At 51.3% G+C, this 22,328-nt stretch overlaps 1 long non-coding RNA gene across 4 annotated transcripts; it reads left to right on the top strand.

The window, feature by feature from the left end:
• The first annotated feature begins 159 nt into the window (after positions 1 to 159).
• LOC115510983 lies at positions 160 to 21,563 on the top strand. Of its 4 annotated transcripts, none has more exons than XR_003967913.1 (6): positions 160 to 3,284; positions 3,422 to 3,580; positions 5,592 to 5,758; positions 13,543 to 13,586; positions 15,406 to 15,694; positions 21,525 to 21,563. It is a non-coding gene; the product is annotated as an uncharacterized LOC115510983 (long non-coding RNA). The 4 variants fall into 4 exon arrangements; XR_003967910.1 differs by lacking the exon at positions 21,525 to 21,563 and adding an exon at positions 17,339 to 18,020; XR_004343443.1 differs by lacking the exons at positions 13,543 to 13,586; positions 21,525 to 21,563 and adding an exon at positions 17,339 to 18,020.
• The last annotated feature ends 765 nt before the right edge of the window (positions 21,564 to 22,328 follow it).

The raw sequence follows: 22,328 nt of genomic DNA, 5'->3' as shown, positions 1-22,328 counted from the left end.
CCGACTTTGGCTCAGGTCATGATCTCACGGTTTGTGGGTTTGAGCCCTGCATCAGGCTCTGAGCGGACAGCTCAGAGCCTGGACCCTGCTTCGGATTCTGTGTCTTCCTCTCTCTCTCTCGGCTCTTCCCTGCTCACACTGTCTCTCTCTCTCTCTCAAAAATAACTAAACATTTAAAAAAATAATTTAAAAAAATAAAAAAGGGACTTGAAAAAAAAAAAGCTCTCACTGTCGAGGGCTCGCTCTTCAGGAGCAGGGCTCTGAGCATTGCACATCCGTGTGGCATTTAGTCCTTATAACCATCAGATGGCTGATGTGTCCAAGGCCAACCAGCTGGTCATTGAAGAGCCACAAGTGACTCTGGAGCACCCGCTCTTGGCCACCTCTCTGCCCAGCTGAGTGTGGAAATGATGATGATGCCCTCCCCTGCCTGGGTGGTTATGAGCAGTAAATGGGCCTGGGTGGAAAGGTCCTTTGGAGAGGCTTCCAGAGAAGCTATTATTTGATGGAGTGGAAGAGGAGGAAGTTGCTGTGTAAAGGGTATGCGTGGAAGGCTCTTGGAAAGAGGAGCTCAGTTTAAACTCAAGGCAGTCACCGTTCTCAGGCCTGTGAGAACCAAGCATGTGGATTGTGGGGGTGCCAGGCTCTGGCCTCTTACCCTGGCGCTCCGGGGTCCTGGGGGCAGGCCGGGGCCATCCCCACCCATCCCCTGCACTCCTGGCCGGGAGCCCGGTCCTCGTGGCCTCTCCGGCCTGGCAGTGAGGCGGAGCGTAACGAAACCCTGGTGGCTTCCCCTGATTTTTCCCGCTGAGGATGGAGTGCAGAGCAGACCCGGAGGGGTCTAGAGCCGCGTTAGCGGCCATTCAAGGCTTTCAGTTGCGCCGGGTCACTCGTTAGCTGCATGGCCTTGGACAAATGGAAAATGGAATTTCCAAAATGAGGATTCAAATACCGACCACGCAGGGTTGTTGTAGGATTACATGAGATAATGTGCGTAAGGTGACTCAGATGCAGTAAACCTTGCATAATGATTAATGCTATCATTAGGCAGCCGTCCTTCCTTATTACAACATGAGGGACAGGGACCCAGACGAGGGATGGGGACCCAGAGATTAGAAGCAAGTCATTCAAGGCCTCGCAGCCAGTTCGCGGCAGGTCTGGGCTTCCTCTGCAATCATCTCCACCCCTGCCTTGGTCAAGCCTTTTCTGAGAATCCCTCACCCAGGGGTGAATTGACAGGGGTGCATTTCACACCTGAACGATGCCCCCTCGCTCGCTCGCTTGGGCAATGGGATTACAAAGCTGCAGGCTGTTACTGTTTCCCAGCTCTGCCACTGATTTGCAAACCGGGATGATTTGGTTGAGCTCCTTTGGACTGAGGCTCTACCTGGCTTCCTGGGAGACGGGCCTCCTGTGGGAGACAGCTGGGCTCCAAGGGATCAGCACATCTCTCTCTCTCTCTCTCTCTCTCTCTCTCCCTCTCTCTCTCTCTCCCCTTCCTTGAGTGAGTTTAGCATTCCAGAGCCCCCAGCCTGCAGCCGGAATCAGTATCCAGATACCACCCACTCCCAGCTCTCCCGAATGGACCCGGACTCATCAACATTTCTCTGACTTGGTGACACTTAGCCCCGCCTCTGAAAAGTGCACCCTGGGATACAGATCTTCTGTCCAGTTAAAGTGACTTAAAAGTAATTCTTTTTGGAAATCTTCACAGCCATTCCAGAGATCATGACGGACACCTCGGCCCCGTGAAACAGAGCTGAGGAGTTCTGGCTCCCAGAAAGCTGTCTCTGACACCCCAAAGCCAGGCATTGACTGACCAACAGTCTTTGCCCCCCGGGGCAAACCTTCCCGCTGGTGTCTCCGCCCCTCTGGAACCCCCGCTTCCTCCTTGTCCTCCTCCCACCCGGGAGGCCATGGCTACGGTCATTCCCCACTCCCCAGAGCCAGCTCTCCTTTGGCGTCCCTGTGCCCTGCTCCCAGAGCCACCCCAGGAGCAGGGGTGAGGTTAGAGACATGGTAGCATGGGACCCTGAAGGGGCCCCCTGCCTGCCAAGCCCAGCTGGGGCATCCATGGAGAGTCCACACGAATGACCCCCAGCACTTAGGCAGCGGGCCTCCAATGCTCCGGCTGTTCCAAACACTTACCAGATGGTAATCCATGAGGCAGATACTATCATTACTCCCCTTTAGAGATGGGGAGATTGAGACCCAGAGAGGCGAAGTAACTTGTCCAATGCCACACAGCTTGAAACTGGCAGATTTGAGATTTGAGCCCATCATCTGGGCCAGTGTGCCACTGGAACACCGGAGACGGCCACCCCCTTACTTAATTCCACTCACCCGTCACCTCTTCCCTCGGCCACTGACAGGTGCCTTCTGTCATGTCTGCAGCCACATCCTCGGGACACGGCTGTGTTCTCGCTGCAAGAAAGGACAAGTGCCCGGGGCGGAGGGCCCCAGGTTGAAGCCCCTCTGCCTGCTTTCCCTGCCCCGCAGGCCCAGTCTCCTCTCCACCTGGGAACCCTTCAGGGATGCTATGATCTGAACGTTTGTGTCCCCCCGCCAAATTCATGTGTTGAAAGCTAACCCCCAAGGTGATGGCATTAGGAACTGGGACCTTTCGGAGGTGATTAGGTCATACACGGGTTTAGCGCCTTTATAAAAATGGCCCCAGAGAGATCCCTCGCCCCGCTTCTAGCATGTGAAGACACAACAAGAAATCAGCAGCCTGCAACCCAGAGGACCCCCAGCCGGCCATACTGCCACCCTGACCTTGGACTTCCAGCCTCCAGCCTCCAGAAATGTGACAAATAAATTCTCGGGTTTATAAGCCACTGACCTGGTCTGTGTCATTTTGTTATAGTGGCCCCAAAGGACTAAGAGAAGTGGCTTAGTGTGGCCACTTCGCTGCCAGGACGATCTGAGGCAGCAGGTCTGGGGGCAGGTCTGGAAGCACTCTCAGCTCGGAGGGGCCGCCTGAGACCGTGGCCTGCAAACCTGCACCTGCTTCCGGGCTGAGGATGTGAATGGGACACCCAGAAGTGGGGGGCGGGAGGGGGTGAGGGAAGGAATTGCCTCCAGCGCCGGCCCTACCTGTCTCCTTCTTCACCCCTCCTTTGCATCAGCTGCTCTAGGAGCAGACCCTGCCCAGCCCCCTGCCACCTTCTCCTTGCCTTTTCTCCTCCAGCCCGGACCCTCTCTTTCATCAACACACACAGCCTTGGTTCACTTCCATCCAATGAGGAAATGCCCACAACACCGCTCGGCACAGGGCCCGGCAGGTAGGGGCTCAATAGGTGCGAGCTTCCTTTCCTTTTGCCGGTCAGCTCCCCTGGGCCTGGCCGCGGCCATGCAGCCGGGTCATTTGCCTTTAGGCCTGCTGTCATGGGTGACACTCTTCTCCCTCCTCTCCACCTAGGAAACTCTTTCTCCTCCTTCAGAACTCAGCAGAGGTGTCGCTTCAGGCAGTGAGGGGCCCCCACCCCGGCTGCCACAGTGCTCTGCTCACGCTTCTCAGAAAACTTTCCTAGAGGTTCTGATGCTGTGGGTTTGGTGTCTCTAGACCCAGCTCCAAAGGGTGAGTACACATCTCTTCCTTTTGTCTTTGACTTACTTAAAATTCCTAAAAATTGCACAAGTAATTCATGAGTGTGTGCATACTGTAAAAAAAAAAAAAAAAAGGCACAATGCACAAAAATATAAGCCCCAATCCCTCCCCAGAAAATACCACAGTTAATAGCTTTGTGAGTATAAATCTGTATAAATTGATTTAGTATCTTCTTACATAAATGACATTAACCTACGTACATTGTTCTATGGCTTGCTTTTGTCATTTAATAATAGATTGTATGGCGGCGCCTGGGCGGCTTAGTCCGTTGAGCGTCTGACTTCGGTTCAGGTCGTGATATCCCGGTTCGTGAGTTCAAGCCTGGTATCAGGCTCGCTGCCAGCACAGAGCCAGATTTGTATCCTCTGTCCCCCTCTCTCTGCTCCTCCCCATCTAGTGCTCTCTCAAAAAAATTTTGTTTTAAATAATAGATTGTATGTGTGGTAGGCAGAATAATGCCCCTTCTCCCAAAAATGTACATGTTCTAATCCCCCAAATCTGTGAATCTGTGACCTTGTATGGTAAAAGGGACTTTGCAGAAAAGTCCTGAGGAAAAAAAGGTTATTTATGCTGGATCATCTGGACGGTCTCAATGTAAGCATAAGGATCTTTGAATTTTTTTTTTTCAACGTTTATTTATTTTTGGGACAGTGAGAGACAGAGCATGAACGGGGGAGGGGCAGAGAGAGAGGGAGACACAGAATCGGAAACAGGCTCCAGGCTCGGAGCCATCAGCCCAGAGCCTGACGCGGGGCTCGAACTCACGGACCGCGAGATCGTGACCTGGCTGAAGTCGGACGCTTAACCAACTGCGCCACCCAGGTGCCCCAAGCATAAGGATCTTTGTAAGAGGGAGGTAGGAGGGCCAGAAAAAGACAGATTTGAAGATGCTACTCTGTTGGCTTTAAAATGGAGAAGCAGTGGGGGTGCTGGGTGCTCAGGTGGTTAAACGTCCGACTCTTGGTTTCGGCTCAGGTCGCGATGTCACAGTTCATGAGTTTGAGCTACGCATTGGGCTTTGAGCTGACAGCGTGGAGCCTGCTTGGGATTCTCTCTCTCTCCCTCTCTCTCTCTCTACCCCTCCTGTGCTCATTCTCTCTCTCTCTCTCTCAAAATAAATAAATAAACTTAAAAAAAATAAAATAAAATGAAGGAAAAGGACACAGACAAGGAAGGCGGGTATCTTCTAAAAGCTGGAGAAGGCAAGGAAATGGATTCTCTGGAGCCCTCAGAAGGGAATACAGCTCAGCAGACCCCATGTTTTTAGCCCGGTGGGATTTTTGACCTACGGAACCGTAAGATAATAAATTTGTGTTATCTTAAGCCAATAAATTTGTGGTAACTTGTTATAGCAGCAACAGAAAACTAATGTGTGCTTGAGGTGGTGTATTAGATTGCCAGGGATGCCATAGCAAAATGGCACAGACTGGTTGGCTTAAAACAACAGAAATTTATTTTCTCATAGCCCCAGAGGCTAGGAGTCCAAGATCAGGTGCCCACAAAGTTAGTTTCTCCAGACGCCTCTCTCCTTCTCATGCAGATGGCCATCTTCTTGTTACCTCTTCACGTGTTCTTTTCTCTGTGTGCCCATCTTTTTGTCTCTTCCTTTTATAAGGATACCAGCCAGATTGGATTAGAGTCCCACCCTAATGGCCTCCTTTTAACTTAATCACTCCATTAAAGGCCTTATTTCCAAGTAAATTCCAATTCCGAGGGATTGGGAACTAGGCTTCCGCAGTATGAATTTGCAAGAGACGCAATTCCACCCATAATGTGTGGACAATCTCATTCACTTTCCAAAGTCACCCAGTGAATTAGAACCATGATTATCATAATTTTATAGGTAAGGAAACAGGCACAGAAAGGTTAAGTTACTCACCCAAATTTACACAGCAAGTAAGTGGCAAGGCCAGTCTGGGAATTGACTGTTTATACACTTCACCCATTTTTCTATGAGGTGATTTTTCTTTTTGGTTTGCAGGTGCACAGGTGTTCAGTAAGCATTGATTGATTGAAGGAATGAGTGGGAGCAGTTCCCAGGACTCCTAGAAGAACATGGGCCAGGCTGGGCCAAGCTTGGGTTTCCCTTCCTACCTCTCCAGGCTAGTAATACTTACCTCCAGGAGAAAACCAAAAGACAAGCAGGAGGTGGGTGTCCACAGAGGATGGTGGGAGTGGGAAGGTACCACCCTCTATTCATCAACTGAACACAATCCCGGGAGACTTTCTGGAGGAGGGCGATGGTCTGGTGTCTCCTAACCCTCGGGGAACCATGGCAGACAATTTTGTAGCTTGGGGTATCCCATGGACAGTCCTGGGGTGCTAGTGCCGAATCTCTCCACCTCCAATTCCGCATTCCAGGTTCCAGGTACTCAGGTGTCTCAAGAGAGCTCTTCCTCAATATGAAAAATCTAGGCCAGCTGCAAAGAAGAGATGGTAGATGTCTCTGCCAGCTGTCTCCTGGACATTGGCAGGTGGCCAACACTCACAACCCAGGCAGGGCTTGCCTTGACCTGGCCTGACAATTCATTCTGGTCACTGTGGCAAAGGGGATAGCTACCCAGAAGGCTTAGGCAGGTCTGTGGCTAGCTGCCCAAATCAATGGGAATGCCCCAGTTACCTCTCCGGGAGGGCAAATGATGATGGCCCCAACACACTCAGCCCTCAGATCAGAGCTCCAGAAGAACTTCCCATGTCAGACCTTGCAATGGTTCGGGGGCTACTATACTCACCCACAGCCCTGCTTCTTGACCCCTCCTCTCTACTCCATCCTAGTCTGACATGGATTAGATAGTAGAGACACTCAGCAAAAACTCTGTCTTGATCCAATATGGCGCTCAGAGTGGGGAATCTGGGGTCCAAATAGAAGCTGGATGATTTCCATGTCTGCATAGGCTCTTGGTGTGAAGAAGTGTCAATATCATGGAGTCCATTCTTCCTACTTGGTATTCTAAGGGTTGAGTTTCCTATATAACATTTCCAGAGCAGAGTGGTTACTCAGCCTTTGCGTGAACTCCTCCAATGATAGGGACCTTACCACCTTACAAAGCAGCTAGTTTCATCCCCCGGCAGTTCTCATTGCTGGAGAGTTCACCCTTACGTGATCCTTCCTTACACCGTGTTGCATCTGTTTCCTGCTCTCTCCGTCTGTGGTCCCCACAGAAGATGGCCATTCCCTGTTCTTCATGGCTTTTCAGAGATTTGAAGGTAGCTACTGGGTCACTTCCTCTAAGAAAGAACATCATGGGGATCAACAGGAGGAAAATCCAGTCCTTTCAGACCTCAGGGAGGGTTTGCCCTGCTACAGAGAAACTGCTTTTCTATCCTTCTCTATGGGCCTGTGCACGGGCCCAGGGCAACAATATGGTGAGTCTCTAGGCTCTTTGGACTACAGACACATAGCAAGCACATAGCCTTGCTAGGTGGGAGAACCTCAGCCTACTGTCTTCGTCCCAGCAGAGTGTTTCTGGGTCCCGGGAACCTGGCGATAAGGACATGGTGTCCTAGAGAGAGAGAGCTCTGTACTCAGAATTTGACCACAAGGCCCCCAGTCTTGGTTCCACCCCTTCCTGGTTGGGATCCTATAAGCAGGTTGCTTAAATTCTGAGCTTTGGTTTTGCCCTTTGTAAAATGGGAAAATATCTCATTGTGTTGGTGATGCTATGAGGATCGAATGACATCATATATAGGAAGATGCTTTGTCAACCAAAACATACTCTACAAATGATTAGCCAATTCAAGTGGTTAGTAAAAGGGCTTGCAGAGCTTAGAGCTTCTTTGGTCTGGGCCTTCCTAGCGGATGAGTGTCTGGAGCACAGCTGGTTTTAAGAAGGCTTCTGACTCCTTCTCAAACCCCGTGGCTGGTCTGTGGCACCTGGAGGGGCTCTCTACTGAGGGTTCATGGCCCCCATCCTGTATGACTCCTGCAGGGCCGCTGTGCCCACATCTCCAGAGAGGACTCCGGCCCAAGTACCTTAGCCCAGGCTTTGGAGACCCGGAAAGAGTGGGTAAGCGTCACAAAGTCAAGGTTTGGGGTTGGGACTGGGCAGGAGGTGCAAGGCAGGGTCTCTGGGCTTGTAACTGGCTCTTCATCCTTCTCAGAGGCCCCAGGGCTGCCTGCCCAGAGCTGTGTCTGCCCAGCCTCTGCCATCACTCCCTGCCTAGCCTTTAATTTAGACAGAGTTTAATTCTAACCCCCCAAACTTGAATGGGTTTTATTGAGACCAGCAGTGGAGGGACTGAGAGTCAGGGAACACAGCCTAATGACAGTGGAGGAATTACAAAGCGAGAGGGTCTCATTTCATCCAACCCCCTCATTGGGCAGATGAGGCCCCAGGAGGGGAAGGCTGCCCCAGGCGGGTGGTGGCCAGGTCGGGTTTTCTGTGTTTCTGCGTGGGGTCTCCTGTGTCCCAAGCCAGGGCTCTTTCCTGAAAGCTTCCTTGGCTCTGTGCAGACTCTGTGCCTCCAGCCTGTGGCCCGTGACTCCATCTGGGCTCCCTGACAGGCCTGAGTCCATGACCGGGCAAAGATGGATGCCGCCCTCACCCTCCCGGTGTCATGGGAGCAGAAAGGCCAGGAGCCTCCACAAATAGCAGCATGTTGCCACCTGCCTAACCCCAATCCGGTTTATCCTGAGTTAGCAGAAGCCCGTGAGGTGTACTTCCCAGGCGGGGCTGGGCTGGGCAGCCCGTCCTTCCTCATGCCACACGGGGCCCCGAGGGTGGCAGTGCTGCAAATGGGGGGAGAGGGGGATCCTGGAGGAAGGGGAGCCAGGTCTGGATTATCTAGGGGGTGCAAGCTGAGGTGGGGCTGGGGGGCAGGCAGACTGTTTCAGGGGGCACGTCCCTACCCACAGGGGGCAGCACCTACCCCAGGGGGCAGGAACATGGGCCAGTGGGGGCATTTGCCCAGCTGTAGTCACATACTGGGCAGGCTAGGCTATGCCGGGGTCCTCCTCTCTCTGGCTGCCCATCCTCTCTGCTTGGGCTCCCAGCTATAAAGCAGGAACAAGTCCCATCCCTTACCTGCCTGGGGGGACATTGAGCAGGAGTGAGATAATGTCTGCAGGCTCAGCCCTCCACGGAGGGAGGCAGCCTCTAAACACAGGTCTACTTTTACTGCCTAGAGCTCTGCCTGGCTCCCTCTGGGGGCCCCTGCTGCTCCCTGACCCCCAAGGAGACGGGAGCCTGGCCAGTGTGTAGGCCCCATGGACCCATCCTAGACATAGTGGAGGGAGCCCCCGAGCTCCAGCACCCAGTTCTTAGAGCCGTGGGCCTGGATTAACTCCTCACAGCCCATTGTTCAGGGTTCAAGGAGCCACCGCCCCCTCCTGGCATTCTGGTTCCACCAGGAGTCTGGGCGGCTGGGCGTGGCTGGGGCCTAATGAGCAGGGTGTGCCCCGAGGACTTGTTAGGAGCTGGGTGACAGCTGTAGGCAGGTCCCCACCCACGGCCGGTGGGCGGGCCGTCTTGCACAACCGTCACCTGCGCGAGGCACCACATGGCATCTTTGCCAAGGGTTTATTTTTAAAAAACAAACGCTCGTCTTTGGTGGTAGGGCTGGGAAATGTTTCTAAATACTTAAAAGACATCTCGCTAACACTTTTTAACACCCAAATCTACTGTTCAGGAAAGCGATGCAAGTTCATAGGGTTTCCAGCCCATTACAGAGATGCTAGAATGCCCAAGCCATAACTGGGTTCTTGTCTCCTCCAGCTAAGCCCTTGCCCGGGACTTTCAAAAGCAAGAAGCTTCTGCAGTCACTGGGGAATCATGGGCAGGGGCCTCACACCTTGGCCATCCCCCATGTCTGTGTCAGGATGAGTTCCTTGCTCTCTGGCTCTGTGTGGGCAGACACAACTGCTGCTGGGCCACCTTGTCCTTCCGAGGGCTGAGCATCGTTGGCAGGAGACAGGGCTTCCTGCGCCTGCCTGGTTTCCATAAGCAGCGCCGTCACCTAAGATCTCCAGCAGACCATGGAGTTCTGGACGAAATCAGTCCTCCAAGGAACGACCAGCCAGATGCAAGGGGCTGTCCATTTGCTACTGAGAGTCTTTAGGGGACACTGCACTGTTGTTGAGATGCCGGTCTCCCGTGCCTTTCAGCACAGGTTGGTTTTGTGGGTATGTGGGAGTGGGTCCGTCGAGGACCATTGCTGAAATACCTGCGCATTTCACCATTGCGTGTGCACCTGGAGTCTTGCCTTCCGGGTTCTGCCTGTCGCTGGGAGGCCTCCAGTTTAGAAATGGGGTTGGGGGATCAGAGGCCTCCAGGGGAAGGCTACGGAGAAGACAAGGGCAGACAGGCCTGAGGAGCTGTGGTGCTAAGAACGTGCTCTGGGACCTCTGGTGGATGCTGCTGGGTCCAGCAACACAGGGTGAGCATCTGGGGACACCAGACTTGTGGGAGGTGTGCGGCAGGGCCCAGAATCAAGGTTGTTCCTCTGGACTCTCTTTCCCATATCACAAGCACCCAGCTTTGCAGTTCGCTGTGGCAGGCTCTGAGGTATTGAGATCAAACCTCCTTTGGGGGAGCTCTTGTCAGCCCAACTTCTGATCTAGCTCCAGCCCAGTTCTCTCTTCCGAGTCCCAGACCCGGTAGAGCTGCCCACCTGACTTCTCTTGCCTCGTCTTCTCAGGGCCGTGGGTGGGCACCATCGCCCCTAAGGAAAATGCCCATGGAATACAACGCATACCTCTTCCCTGTCTGCGCCCCACGCCCCAGTCCCTGTACTCCAGACACAATGGCCCCCTGGGCTTCTAGGACAGTCTATGCTCATTCTGCCAGATATCTCTGCCATTCATGGTAGTTGCTGTTCTTACCTCTATTTTTCCAATTTATTTCAGAAAGATTAAAATCCCACCTTCCCTCTTCTGGGGAGTACTCTTCATCTAGGCCATTAAAAGCTGTCTCTGTGGAGAAAGTTTCCATTTCCAGCAAGGGAAGGGGATTGTTGGAAAGACTCAGAGGCTGATTCTCAGGGCAGGTGACAGCCATAATTGGAGGCGTCGAGAATAGAAAATCTAGAAGTATCTTCAGTCTTACGAGTAAGACAGTTCTATATTGTGATGTAAGCAATGAGGTGATGGGGGAAGAGGCTATGCCTAATTTAGTAGGAGAACTTGGGCAAGTCCACTCTCCATTCTGAGTCTCAATTTCCCCATCTGCAAAGTGAGAATGATGAATCCCACCTCTCAGGGTATTGTGAGGACCAAATGAGGTATAACCCTTGCGAAAACTTTAACACAGACCCGGCATGCGGGGGATGCTTAATAAATGCCAGCTCTCTTTCCCCTTCTCACAAGGCAGCCATCCACGCCAAGCACCCCGAAAGCATGTACTTCCCCCTGGGCACTCAGGACCGGTGAGAAGGTAGGGGGCCCCATCAGCAGGATGATGGGGATGGTAAAAACTGGGGCCCTCATGCTTGCCTCCTAATGAGCCTGAGTTAATGAACAGCACGATTCACGATTCGCTGCTTCTCCAGGGTGCCCTTTCTGTGTGCCTTCCTCCCATCTGGGCTCCACAGCTGCTGCCACCCCCATTCCACTGACAACATCACTCCTCAGCCACGCAGCGGGCCTGGACATTAGCCACATGTGGGGGGTCGACTCTCGTTCGGCCCTGCCCCAGCCTGGCTCCCAGACAGGCAGAGCCAGAGGGGAGTCCTAGCCAGTGCTGAGGACCTCAGCACAAAAAGCCCTGTGCTCGTGTCTGCCATACATATATGTATATTTTTTTAACAGATGACAGACTTGGCCAAGGCCACGTAGGGTGTTACCTGTGGAGTCCAGGCTCATCACGCCCCCTCACCTTCTTCCTTCCTTGGGCCCTGCCACAGACGACACATACCCGAGGCAGGGCCTGCTCCTCTTGGCACACGCAAACCTCTAGGATACTGACTGGGCTTGTGGGGCCAGCTTCTCAGGAAATGGGCTCATAGGAGAGGTCTCCTGAACCTTCCAGCTAATTCTCTCTCTGTCCCCTGGGGAGTCAAGGTGGGCAGAGACTGAAATTTAAACGGTCCATGATGTTCTTTAGCCCCAGAGCCAGGCAGCCCTACAGAGAGGACTTCACGTCCACAGGGGCACCCGCTCACTTCTCCACTGTCCCCAGCACACCGCCCATGTCTGCCACCATGACACTGGGCTGATGGAGAAGATGCATGCTGAGTGCAGAGGCATAGCAATGACGGAAGTAGAGAGCAAGGTCACGACCTCTGGAATATTCGAGACCCCCTCTCCCAACCGCACTTTCTCCTGAATGTCTGCCAAGTGAGCAGGATGTTGGGCATTGAGGCCAGGCTTGCAGAGTGACCTCGTCCTCTGCCTGGGACAGAGGGGAGGATGGGCAGGACCCTCCCCATCCGGGAGGATGGCAAGCGTGTCACATGATAAGCATGGACCACAGGGCTTCAGGGCTCAGGGTCCCCACCAGCCAGCCCCACCACTGAGCAGGCCTGCAGGGCCCAGAGGGCAGGATGTGGGAGGAGCCCAGTCACCTTGACCAACCCCCCCCTGACTGTGTGAGGTGGGGTCTGGGCCCAGGGAGTGGGGTGGAAATGAGAGAGACCCTAAAGACCCAATATGAATACACAAGAAATGAGGCTCTTTAGGGTAGGATTCATCAGAAAGTTGTTCCGGAACTTCTCTTCCCTAGTAGTACGAGCAATATCAGCATTTGAGACCTTCCCTTCAAAACCCATCATGGTGCAATCTGGAAAGCCAGGACACTGTTGGGGGACACTCACTGCCAACAGTCAGATAGCAGGTGCCCCGAGAGCAGGATCATGGCAATACTTGCATGTTATATTTTATTTCCTATTGTACTGTTTTGTGATCCAATATAACCTGTGATTTACCTTGGCCCTTCTGTTTCAAGAGGCCACATAAATATTATATTAAGAAGTTAAGGGGCTCCTGGGTGGCTCAGTTGGTTAAGTCATGATCTCATGGTTCGTGGGTTCTAGCCCTGCGTCGGGCTCTCTGTGTTCTGTCGGCTCGGAGCCAGCTTTGGATCTTCTGTCCACCTCTCTCTCTGCCCCTCCTATGCTTGTTCTCTCCCTACCCCCCAAAATAAATAATACTTTTAAAAAGAAAGAAAGAAATTAAGCTGTTTGTGTTTGAATCTTCATGAACAAGGTTTGCTAGGTTGTGGTAGCATGTTGTGTTCATTTTTATTGTAAAATACACATAACATAAAATTTACCTTATTAAGTTCAGTCGTGTTAAGTATATTCATATTGTTGTCCAACTGATCTCTATAATTTTTCGTTTTGCAAAACTGAAACTCCATACCCATTAAACACAACTCCCCAATTCACCCGCTCCCTGGCCCCTGCCAACTGTTTTTTTTTTTTTTATTGAGGTGTAGTCTACATACTGTGAATGCATAGATCTTAAGTGTAAAACCTGATGAGTTTTGACAGATGACCATACATACCTATGTAATCATGTATCTAATTAAGGTACAGCATATTTCCATCATCACACGAAGTTGCCATATTTCTCATTTTTTTGTTTTTCAGTCTTAATTATAATCATAGTCACCTTGTGATAATGATTTCCAGAACATTAGATCCCCAGAACTTTTCTGTCAACACTCACCCCCCTGTCTCAAGGCCACCAATGTCTTGATTTCTATCTTCATGGATTGGCTTTGCCTGTTCTAGATCTCATAAAAGTGGAATCATCCCCTATGTACGCTCTGTGCTTCTCTTTCTTTCAACATAATATTGAGGTTCAGCCATGTAGCATCTATCAGTAGTTTATTCATTTCTACTGCTGAGTAGCATACCATTATACGAAGATAACATAATTTGTTTATGTGCCCACCTGTGGATGGACATTTGGGTCATTTCTAGTGTTTTGCTGCTATGAACAAAACTGCTATGAAACTTTTTGGACAATTTTTCTTGTGAATATGCATTTTCAGGTTTCTTGGATAAATACTTGGGAATGGCATCAGTGAATCATAAGGTAGGTGTATATTTCACTTTGTAAGAAACTGCTAGTTTTCCAAGATGGTTGTACCATTTTATGCTCCCGCCAACAATGTATGAGTTCCAGTTGCTCCGTGTCCTTACCAGTGTTAGGTACTGTTGCCCTTTTTAAGTGTGGCCATTCCAGTGGGTGTGAAATGTTATTGCACATTTCCTAACACAAAGATGTTGAGCAATTTTCATTTTGTTATTGGCTACTTGTAATCTTTTGTGACCTGTCAGGTCAAGTCTTTTGCTCTCCTTCATTTATTGGGTTGATTTTTTTTTAAAAATCTTTTTATTATTGATTTGTTGGCATTCTTTATATATTCTGGATACCAGCACTTTGTCAGATATATATATTGTGAATATTTCTTTGCAGACTGGCTTGTCTGTTTTCTTAACAGAGTCTTTGGATTGCAAAAACAATTTTTTTTGATGAAGCCCAATTGATTTTTTTGTAATAGTTTGTGATTTTATGACCTGTTTAAGAAAACTTGGCCTTCTGTCAGGTCATGAAAATTTCTGTCTCTGTTCCCTTTTAGAAGCTTTATAGTTTTAGTTTGTGTGTTTAGGTCTGTGATCCACCTTAAAGAAATTTTTGAGTATGATGTGAGGTAAGGGTGATTGCTCATTTTTAAATATATGACTATCAAATTGTTCCAGCACCATGGAAAATTTTAAAAAACTTTGCTTTACCCATTGAATTACTATGGTGTCTTTGTTGGCAATCAGTTGGCCACACCTGTGTGGACTTCACAGTGTGGACTCCACACTTCTGGACTCTTCCCTTGATCCCATTGTCCATTCTTATGCCAATACTGTATGTACTACCTTGATTGCTGTAGCTTAACTGCAGGTCCTAAATCATGTAGTGAAAATCCTCTATGGGGTAGCAAGTTTTTGAAATACCAACTCATTCCTTCCAGTATTTATCCTTCGCGCTTTTCACCACTCAAGCAATTATTTGCTGACTGCCAAGGGGAAGTGAGCACAATCCCAAGACACAGGGAAGGAATAAAGGGAGACTTTTTGGCTTTGGTTCTGAAAATCTAAGTCCTTAGGGGAATAGAGACATAAAGTTTGGGGAAAACAGCATGCTAGAGAGCACCACCCCCCATCCCTACCCTCTACTTCCAGTTAATAGCACTTCTAAGACTACAGAAAAATCCCCTAGGCTGTGTAGAAGGAATTAGAGCAATTACACACCTTTAAATCTGGGGTTAGGATCTCAGGAGCCATGGAGACCTCAAGGAGGCATGGGGCAGCCTTGTAGAGCCCCCCATCTCTGATGGCCCAGGAACAGCAGAATGAATGTTGGACCCTCAATGTGGCCTGGGGAGAGCTGCACCCGGAAGGGGCTGTGGGTCAGAATGATGACCCTCCCAGGAGAGGTTTGGACAGGTGGCCCTGCGGGAAGTCACCCCAGTGCTTTGACTCTCTGTAAAACTCTAGAAAATCAGTCTTGATGCTAAGAAAAGGGGGAGGAGTCACGAATCCACGGCAATTAATGTTTTGCCACTCTGGTGGCAATTATGTTTCAGCTGAGAAGAAAGAAATGTCTCTTAAACATCTCTGAGTTTACTGCTGAAGGCTTATTCTGGCTTTATATGGATCTTCTAACAAACTGTATTTAAAAGACTAAGTCTAATGTTAATAAAAAGTGGGGAGGGGGCAGAAGACCCATCCTTTCTGATGGGAGAGGAGCTGGCTGAGAAGGATCGGGCGCCTGCCTCACTTGTGTTCCAGCCCCTGCCTTTAGGATCTCAGACTTCATCAAACAAATCATCCTCACAATATGTTCTTCTGCGTTCTAGTTTCTCCGTCCTGAAACACCCTAATAAAGTCCTTACATGTAATGCATCACTCTTGAGCAATCTGAAGGACATCACGGTGGATCCCAAGCAACATGTTGATATCCTCACGGAGCCAAGCTCGAGGGTGAGCCCTGTTCCCCACACAGGAGTGATCGTCTGGCAGCAGAGGCTCAGGGTGAGGACGCCATCTTGCCCTGGTTGCAAAGGACATTGAGGTGAGGCTGCCTCAGCCTTCACTGTCCTGGCCTTCCTTTCCACGCCATCCGTGCCCCGACTCCACCCGTATTAGGTATGGGGAAACTGATGCTTCAGCCCTATTTATTAAGTGCCAGGACAGTCCAGTTTGTGTGCTGCTTTGCTTATATTAGAATGTTGAGCCCTTACCTTAACTCCAAGAATGTGAAAATTGGCATTTCAAGACGCGTTGAGTTAACACACCCCTTTGCTGTGATCCCATTTCCACCAAAGGCTCAGAAATGGGACACACGGAAAATGGAAAACAGACCAAAAATGCCTGCTTGACTGGCACCACGGATTAGGGTGTGCAGGAAAGAATAAACACACAAGCACACTGTAGGTCGGGCCCCGGATTAGGGCCCTTTCAAAGCAGTCCAGGCTAGGCTGCCAAGTTCAGGTCGCCCTGGGCCATGCTGTGCTGTGGTGAGGCCAGGGGTGCTTGGGTCAGAGAAACACAGTGTCCTAGAGCTCAGTGTGAGCCCCTGCCCCCACTGCCCAGGCCTCCCAGAGAGGCATTGGGGCAGTCACCCCAAGCTGAGAAGGCGGTCATCACTCAGGGGTTGGAAACAGGGAAATCGGTCAAAGGACTTCTGGCTCATTGCTAAATCAAGCCGAGCTGCTCTTAGGGTCCCGTGACCCCTTTCCCCCAGAATGGACTCTTGGCACATGTCTAAGTGGCCCTGCTCAAGGGAGCGCTGAACTCATTTACCCTGCCAGCAGTTGGGCCATGACGTGCTCGGCCTCTTACTCATCCTGAAGTCATCAGTCATGTTTCCAGGAGTGTGAGTAATTTGGGGAGGGTGGGGGAGGGGGAGAGGGCTCCCAGGTGGGGGTGGGAGATGTCGAAGCGGCCATGTGGCCCAGATGAGCCCTCAGCCCTCTTACTCCGAAGCTGGATATGCATCCTTAATCTGCTTTCATGTGTGGAGCGTGTGTGTGTAAATGTGGGCAGTTTAAGGAAACTAGAAACCAGAGCAACAGGGACTTCCCCCTTCAGCCCCAGGCAGCTGAGAAAGTGTGGTAGCCCAGAGGAGGGTGCCGGTTCAGTGCCTTTTGGACTTCTTAATAATATATAAACTCACATCAGTCTAACACTCTATTCCATTTGTCCCTCTGTGGGGACTGAAGCTCAGAGAGGTCTGGTGGGTGCAAATGTCCCACCACTGGGAAATATCAGAGATGGGAGTAGAATCCAGATGACTCGACTGGTCTAGACGCTACACCTCTGGACCGTGAAGGCTTCCTTTGACCAGAGGGCTTTGTCAGCCTTTGGGCTTTGTTGTTTTCTGCAAGATCAGTTTTCCATAGCCGGGCTCAGCCCGGACCTGATATTTGTCCCCTGCTACTTTCCGACACCACATTCTCACAGAGGTCCCAGCAGTGGGGGTTACGGGTGAGGTCCAATCCCGGATCGTTTCTCCCTCCTGCTCTCAGGTTTGGCTGTCTTAAGGGTGGAATGTGTTCCAAGGCAGTGACAACCCTGTGCCCGAGTTTCTTACATTTCCTGGCATACTCCGCCTGCCTGAGAATGGTTGTGATACATCCTTCATTCTCTGGTAGAAGAAACCTGGCAGAAAACACACCTGGAAAAGAAACTTCCATTTTGTGAGCACCTACTATGCTCCTGGACATGGTGCTATGTTTTCCATGTATTATCTTTTTGGATCTTCACAAAAATTCCCTGTATACTACACAGGTAATATTATCCACGTTACACAAATGAGGAAACTGAGGCTTCAGAGGTTTATAACTTGGGCTCCATCACCCGACTAGTGAGCGAGGGAGGCAAACTTCGAATCCAGATCTGACAGCTGGCTCCATGCTCTCCACTGGATCATCCTGCCGCGGAAAGTCTACACCAGCCTGGGGATTACAGCCTAGAACACCTCATCTGGGCTGCTAACCTCAGATAGAGATCAAAGAGACATTGTCAGGGGAGAATGGCTTTTTGAGATCAGAGCCTCTTATCAGCTGAATTGTATTTCACCCCCCTTCCCCAAATTCATATGTTGAAGTCCTAATGTGACTGAATTTGGAGACAGGGTCTTTAAAGAGCTAATTAAGTTAAAACGAGGTCATCTGGGCCCTAATCCCATGTGACCGGTATCCTTATAAGAAGAGATCAGAACACAGCCACAGGGAAGGCCATGTGAAGACACAGAGAGAAGGCAGCCATAGGGAAAACCAAGGGGAGAGCCTTCAAAACTCCTGAAGACACCTTGATCTTGGGCATCTCTCTCCAGAACTGTGAGAAAATAAATATCTGTGTTTAAGCCATCCGGTCGGTTATGGCAGCCCTTCAAATTAATTCAGAGCCCCTTTTAAAAATCATCTTTGGGGGCGCCTGGGTGGCGCAGTCGGTTAAGCGTCCGACTTCAGCCAGGTCACGATCTCGCGCTCCGTGAGTTCGAGCCCCGCGTCAGGCTCTGGGCTGATGGCTCAGAGCCTGGAGCCTGCTTCCGATTCTGTGTCTCCCTCTCTCTCTGCCCCTCCCCCGTTCATGCTCTGTCTCTCTCTATCCCAAAAATAAATAAACGTTGAAAAAAAAAAATTAAAAAAAAAAATCATCTTTGTGGGGCGCCTGGGTGGCTCAGTCAGTTAAGCGTCCAACTTCAGCTTGGGTCATGAACTCGCGGTTCGTGAGTTTGAGCCCCACGTCGGACTCTGCTGACAGCTCAGAGCCTGGAACCTGCTTTGGATTCTCTGTCTCCCTCTCTCTCTGTTCCTCCCCCACTTGTACTCTGTCTCTCTCTCAAAAATAAATAAAGATTTAAAAAAACTTTTTAAAAATCATCGTTGTGTTTCTAGCTGCTGCACACAGCAGGCATCGAATCCATGTGTGTTGATTGGCTGAAGGAAGGAAATGCCATGAACCCTGTGCCTCTCCAATAGTCAGAAAGAATTCAAATTTTGATTTTTGTACCAGCCTCTGTCCTCCTGTTGAAACTTCCTGTTTCTGAGGAACAGAGATTTTTACAGATCCCAGAGGACATCCAGTAAACCCAACAGCTATTACCAAATAATTCTGGTTTTGATGAGCTCAGCGGGTATGAATCAGAAACAGGCAGAGTGGCGTTTCCTTTGAAATATACCCAAGGTTTAACGTTAGAGGGGAGAAGCAAAAATATCTTTGGGAATTTATTGCCAGCAAGGAAATATTGGCAATGTTGGCACCCCAGGCCAGCTGGAAATGGTCTTTCCTTCCTTCTGTGTGGACAGGAACCACCATGGGCCTGAACAAGGGAGATGTGGCTATTGCTCACACAGAAACAATCCCTTGGTATCCAGGGGCCCATCCTCATGGCTCTTACCTGGATCTCCTTTTTTCAAAAGAGAATTCCAATGGGGACGGTCCTTCCTGGGAGCCCTCATCATCTTGGTGGGCTGTGGCCTCACAGGAGGACGTGGCCTCACTTCCCTCAGGAGGACCCCCCCCCCCCGGTAGCTTCCCCCCAGACATGGAGGTTCGAGACTGAGGGAGCACATAGCTAGGAGCTGCCCAGCCCTTGACTAGGGAGCCAGGATTTCCGGATCTGTGATGGGATCAGACAGGGCATGGCTGAGAGGGCCCAGGCTGAGTGGACCCTACATCACAGGGAAGCCTGGCTGTTGTTAAGGGCACCCTGTGAAACTGGCTGTGGCCCAGAGGAGCTGTAAAATATCCTGGAAAGTGAGTTCAGCCAGGAGGTCGTAAGGAGGCCTCGTGGTGGCCAGCTTCGGAAGCTGTGACAGCCCTGGCTTCTGATCCTGGCTCTGCCCGCTTCTTGGCTGAGAAACCAGGGCCAGCTCATTGCCTCAAGTGCCTCGGCCTTTCCGTCCGGCCACTGGGGGACACCTCCGAGGGTCGCTGGAGGTGGTGTGGGGGATGCTTGGTGGCACCTCCAGCACAGGCCAGACCCCTGTAAGAGGTCCATCCCTGAAACCCGTCCTGTCTCCTGAGCAAGCCAGGCATCGGTCTATCAGTCACTTGCGGAACCGCATGAAGAGTCTCCTCTCCCAAGGAGGGGGATCTGACCACACTCTCCCAGGTTTTCCCCGTCAGGGGGCCTCGCCACCTGGAGACGGCCTCTGAACTCCTTTAGGACTTACTTCTTACCTCTTCCTTCTTACCTCTTCAAGCTCATTTCTCGCTGCCTCTCCCTTCACCCTCTCAGGAGCTACTTACAGTTCCCCAAACCTTCCCTCCCACCCTCCGTGCCTTCAAGCACGAATCTCCTTCCTGTGCCTGAAACTCCCTACCCCTCCCTCCTTCCCCTTCCTCCGTCTGGCTTCTGCCTACTCCTCCCACGGGGACTTATCCCAGCCGGCTGGCCCTTCCCTGGCCACTCCCTCTGAGAGGAGACTTGCCTCCCCCCACCTCCCTGCATACCTACACCCTGCAGGGGAACTTCCCTTCCTGCCAGGCCTGGATCCCCCAGCACCCTCCCCCCCCCCTCCCCGCCCCCCATCAGCTCGCTCTCCCTCCCTGCTCCCTAGTCCAGTGTCTCAAACATAATAACAGCTCCATAAACGTGTGTTGACAGAATTAATGACTTACTAAATGAAGGACTTCTGGATACAGGGGCCAGGCTCATAACTGAGTCACAGGGCCCCAGTCACCATGCTTTGCCCCCACCCACTGACCTGGGTGAAACACTCCCCGTGGTGACGTCACTAGCTACCCTCAATTCTCAGAATCACCTATGCCTTCTTTCTTCTCCTTTCACTCCCGTCTGCTTCTCAGCCCCCTCCCCCTCCTTCCGCCTCTTCCTCCTCTGGGGGCGGCACATCTAAATAAGGCCACACTCCCCCAGGATCCGTGAATTGTCATGATTTTCACCCAGTCACGACTCTCGGGTAATGGGGACGTAGAGCCATGAGATGTATCCCCAGATGAGAGATGGGACAGATAGGATTGCTGTGGGACACCTACGGTTGGACAGACACAGACCCTGTTGTAAACATGGGGCTCTCGTGCTCTCCGGCTAACGGAGGGGGCACCCAGGAGGACATAGGTGGGGGAAGGAGGAGGATGTTCGACATGGGGTGTGGCCTCTTAAAGCCTCCACATTCCAAGGCATGTCTGGTTCTGGCATGGGTGTGGGGGGGGCACCACCCTCGCCCACACACTCACGCCTGGCTGCCTACTGCCCCTCGGGGAGGGCGGTCACCCTGCCCCAACACCACACAGATGATCAGGCAGGAGCCCAGAGGTGACTGCTCCGGCCACGGGCCCCAGCCATCCTCGGGAGACATCTGTCTCTTTCATTTCCTTTTGCCCCTCCTTTCCTTTTCCTTAAGACTCCCCCCATTTCATAAAATGTTGGGTTGTGTTTTGGCGTAAGTTATGAGGGGCTGGCCATTCAGAGTGTGCCTCTAGATCACTGTCGTGTTCTACGATCCCATAGAACAGATGGGATATTTGTAACTCTTTTTTTTTTTAATGTTTATTTAGTTTTGAGGTAGAGTGCATGAGTGGGGGGGGGGATAGAGAGAGAGTGGAACAGAAGATTCGAAGCAGGCTCTACGCTGATAGCAGAGAGCCTGACGCGGGGCTCGAACTCACAGACCGTGAGATCACGAGCTGAGCCAAAGTCGGACGCTCAACCGACTGAGCCACCCAGCCCCACTTTTCACACTGCATTCCAGAGTCTCCGTGGAGGGAGCCCTGGAGGGCAGGGGGAGTGCCCATCATCCCTCTCCCAATCTCCAGTGCCTAGCCCAGGATCTGGCAAAGTAGGGCGATCACATAATTTATCATCCAAACTGGGACACTTCAAGAATGAAAGGAGGCTATTAATAATTATGTCAGGACAACAGTTGTAATCTGGGACGAAAGAATGAGTGAATGAATGAATGAATGATCCTTTTTCTTTTTGAAATGCTTCTTTATTTATTTTCAGAGGGAGAGGGAGGAAGAAAGAGAATCTCAAGCAGGCTCCATTCTGTCAGCACGGAAACCGATGCGGGGCTCCGTCCCACAAACTGTGAGATCATGACCTGAGCCGCAATCAAGAATTGGATGCTTAACCGACTGAGCCACCCAGGCGCCCCTGAATGAGTGATTCTTGAAAAGGTTGAAACTGTTGGCATGGAGGCACCCATGGCTGCCTACATCCATCAATGTCACTGTCAAACAGAAGGTTCAGCTGTGTGTATCACGCGTACCACATTGCATTGCAAGGTCCGTCTTTGTTCTTCTCTCACGGACAAGGACTCCTGTGACAGAGGGAAAGCTGGGCTGGGGCTAAAGGGCCACGCTGGCGCTGCTCTGGGCGTCCTCCACTGTGAGCACTGCTCACTGTTCACTTGGGTGCCAGGCCCTGAGCTGTGCACTTTATGTTCGTCATTGCATTTAATCTTACACCAGCCTTACGAAATAGATCTTCTGAGTACCTTTTGCAGGTGAGTCATCTGAGGCTTAGAGAAGTTAAATGACTCGCCAACCGTCACCCAGCTACCAACATCAGAGCTGCAACCCATGCCCAAGTCTGTTGGGCACCAAAGCACTTCTAACATTCCCCAGGCCTGCCCTTGGTGCAGCCTTCTCAGGGAGAGGACTGAAGATAGATGCCTGGGGGCGTCCGGTTTAAGGAAGCAGACGTGCTCGCCCCTGCTCTGGGCCTCGGTGCCCCAGCAATCTCAGACCCACTGCTGGAGAGGAGTCATCTGGGCCGGGGCCAGGGTTTTGTCTGAACGGGAACAGT

This window comes from Lynx canadensis, chromosome A3, assembly GCF_007474595.2.
Source record: "Lynx canadensis isolate LIC74 chromosome A3, mLynCan4.pri.v2, whole genome shotgun sequence".
Taxonomy (NCBI): domain Eukaryota; kingdom Metazoa; phylum Chordata; class Mammalia; order Carnivora; family Felidae; genus Lynx; species Lynx canadensis.
Note: the sequence above shows the minus strand (reverse complement) of the source record. Positions and strands in the feature narration are given on the sequence as shown.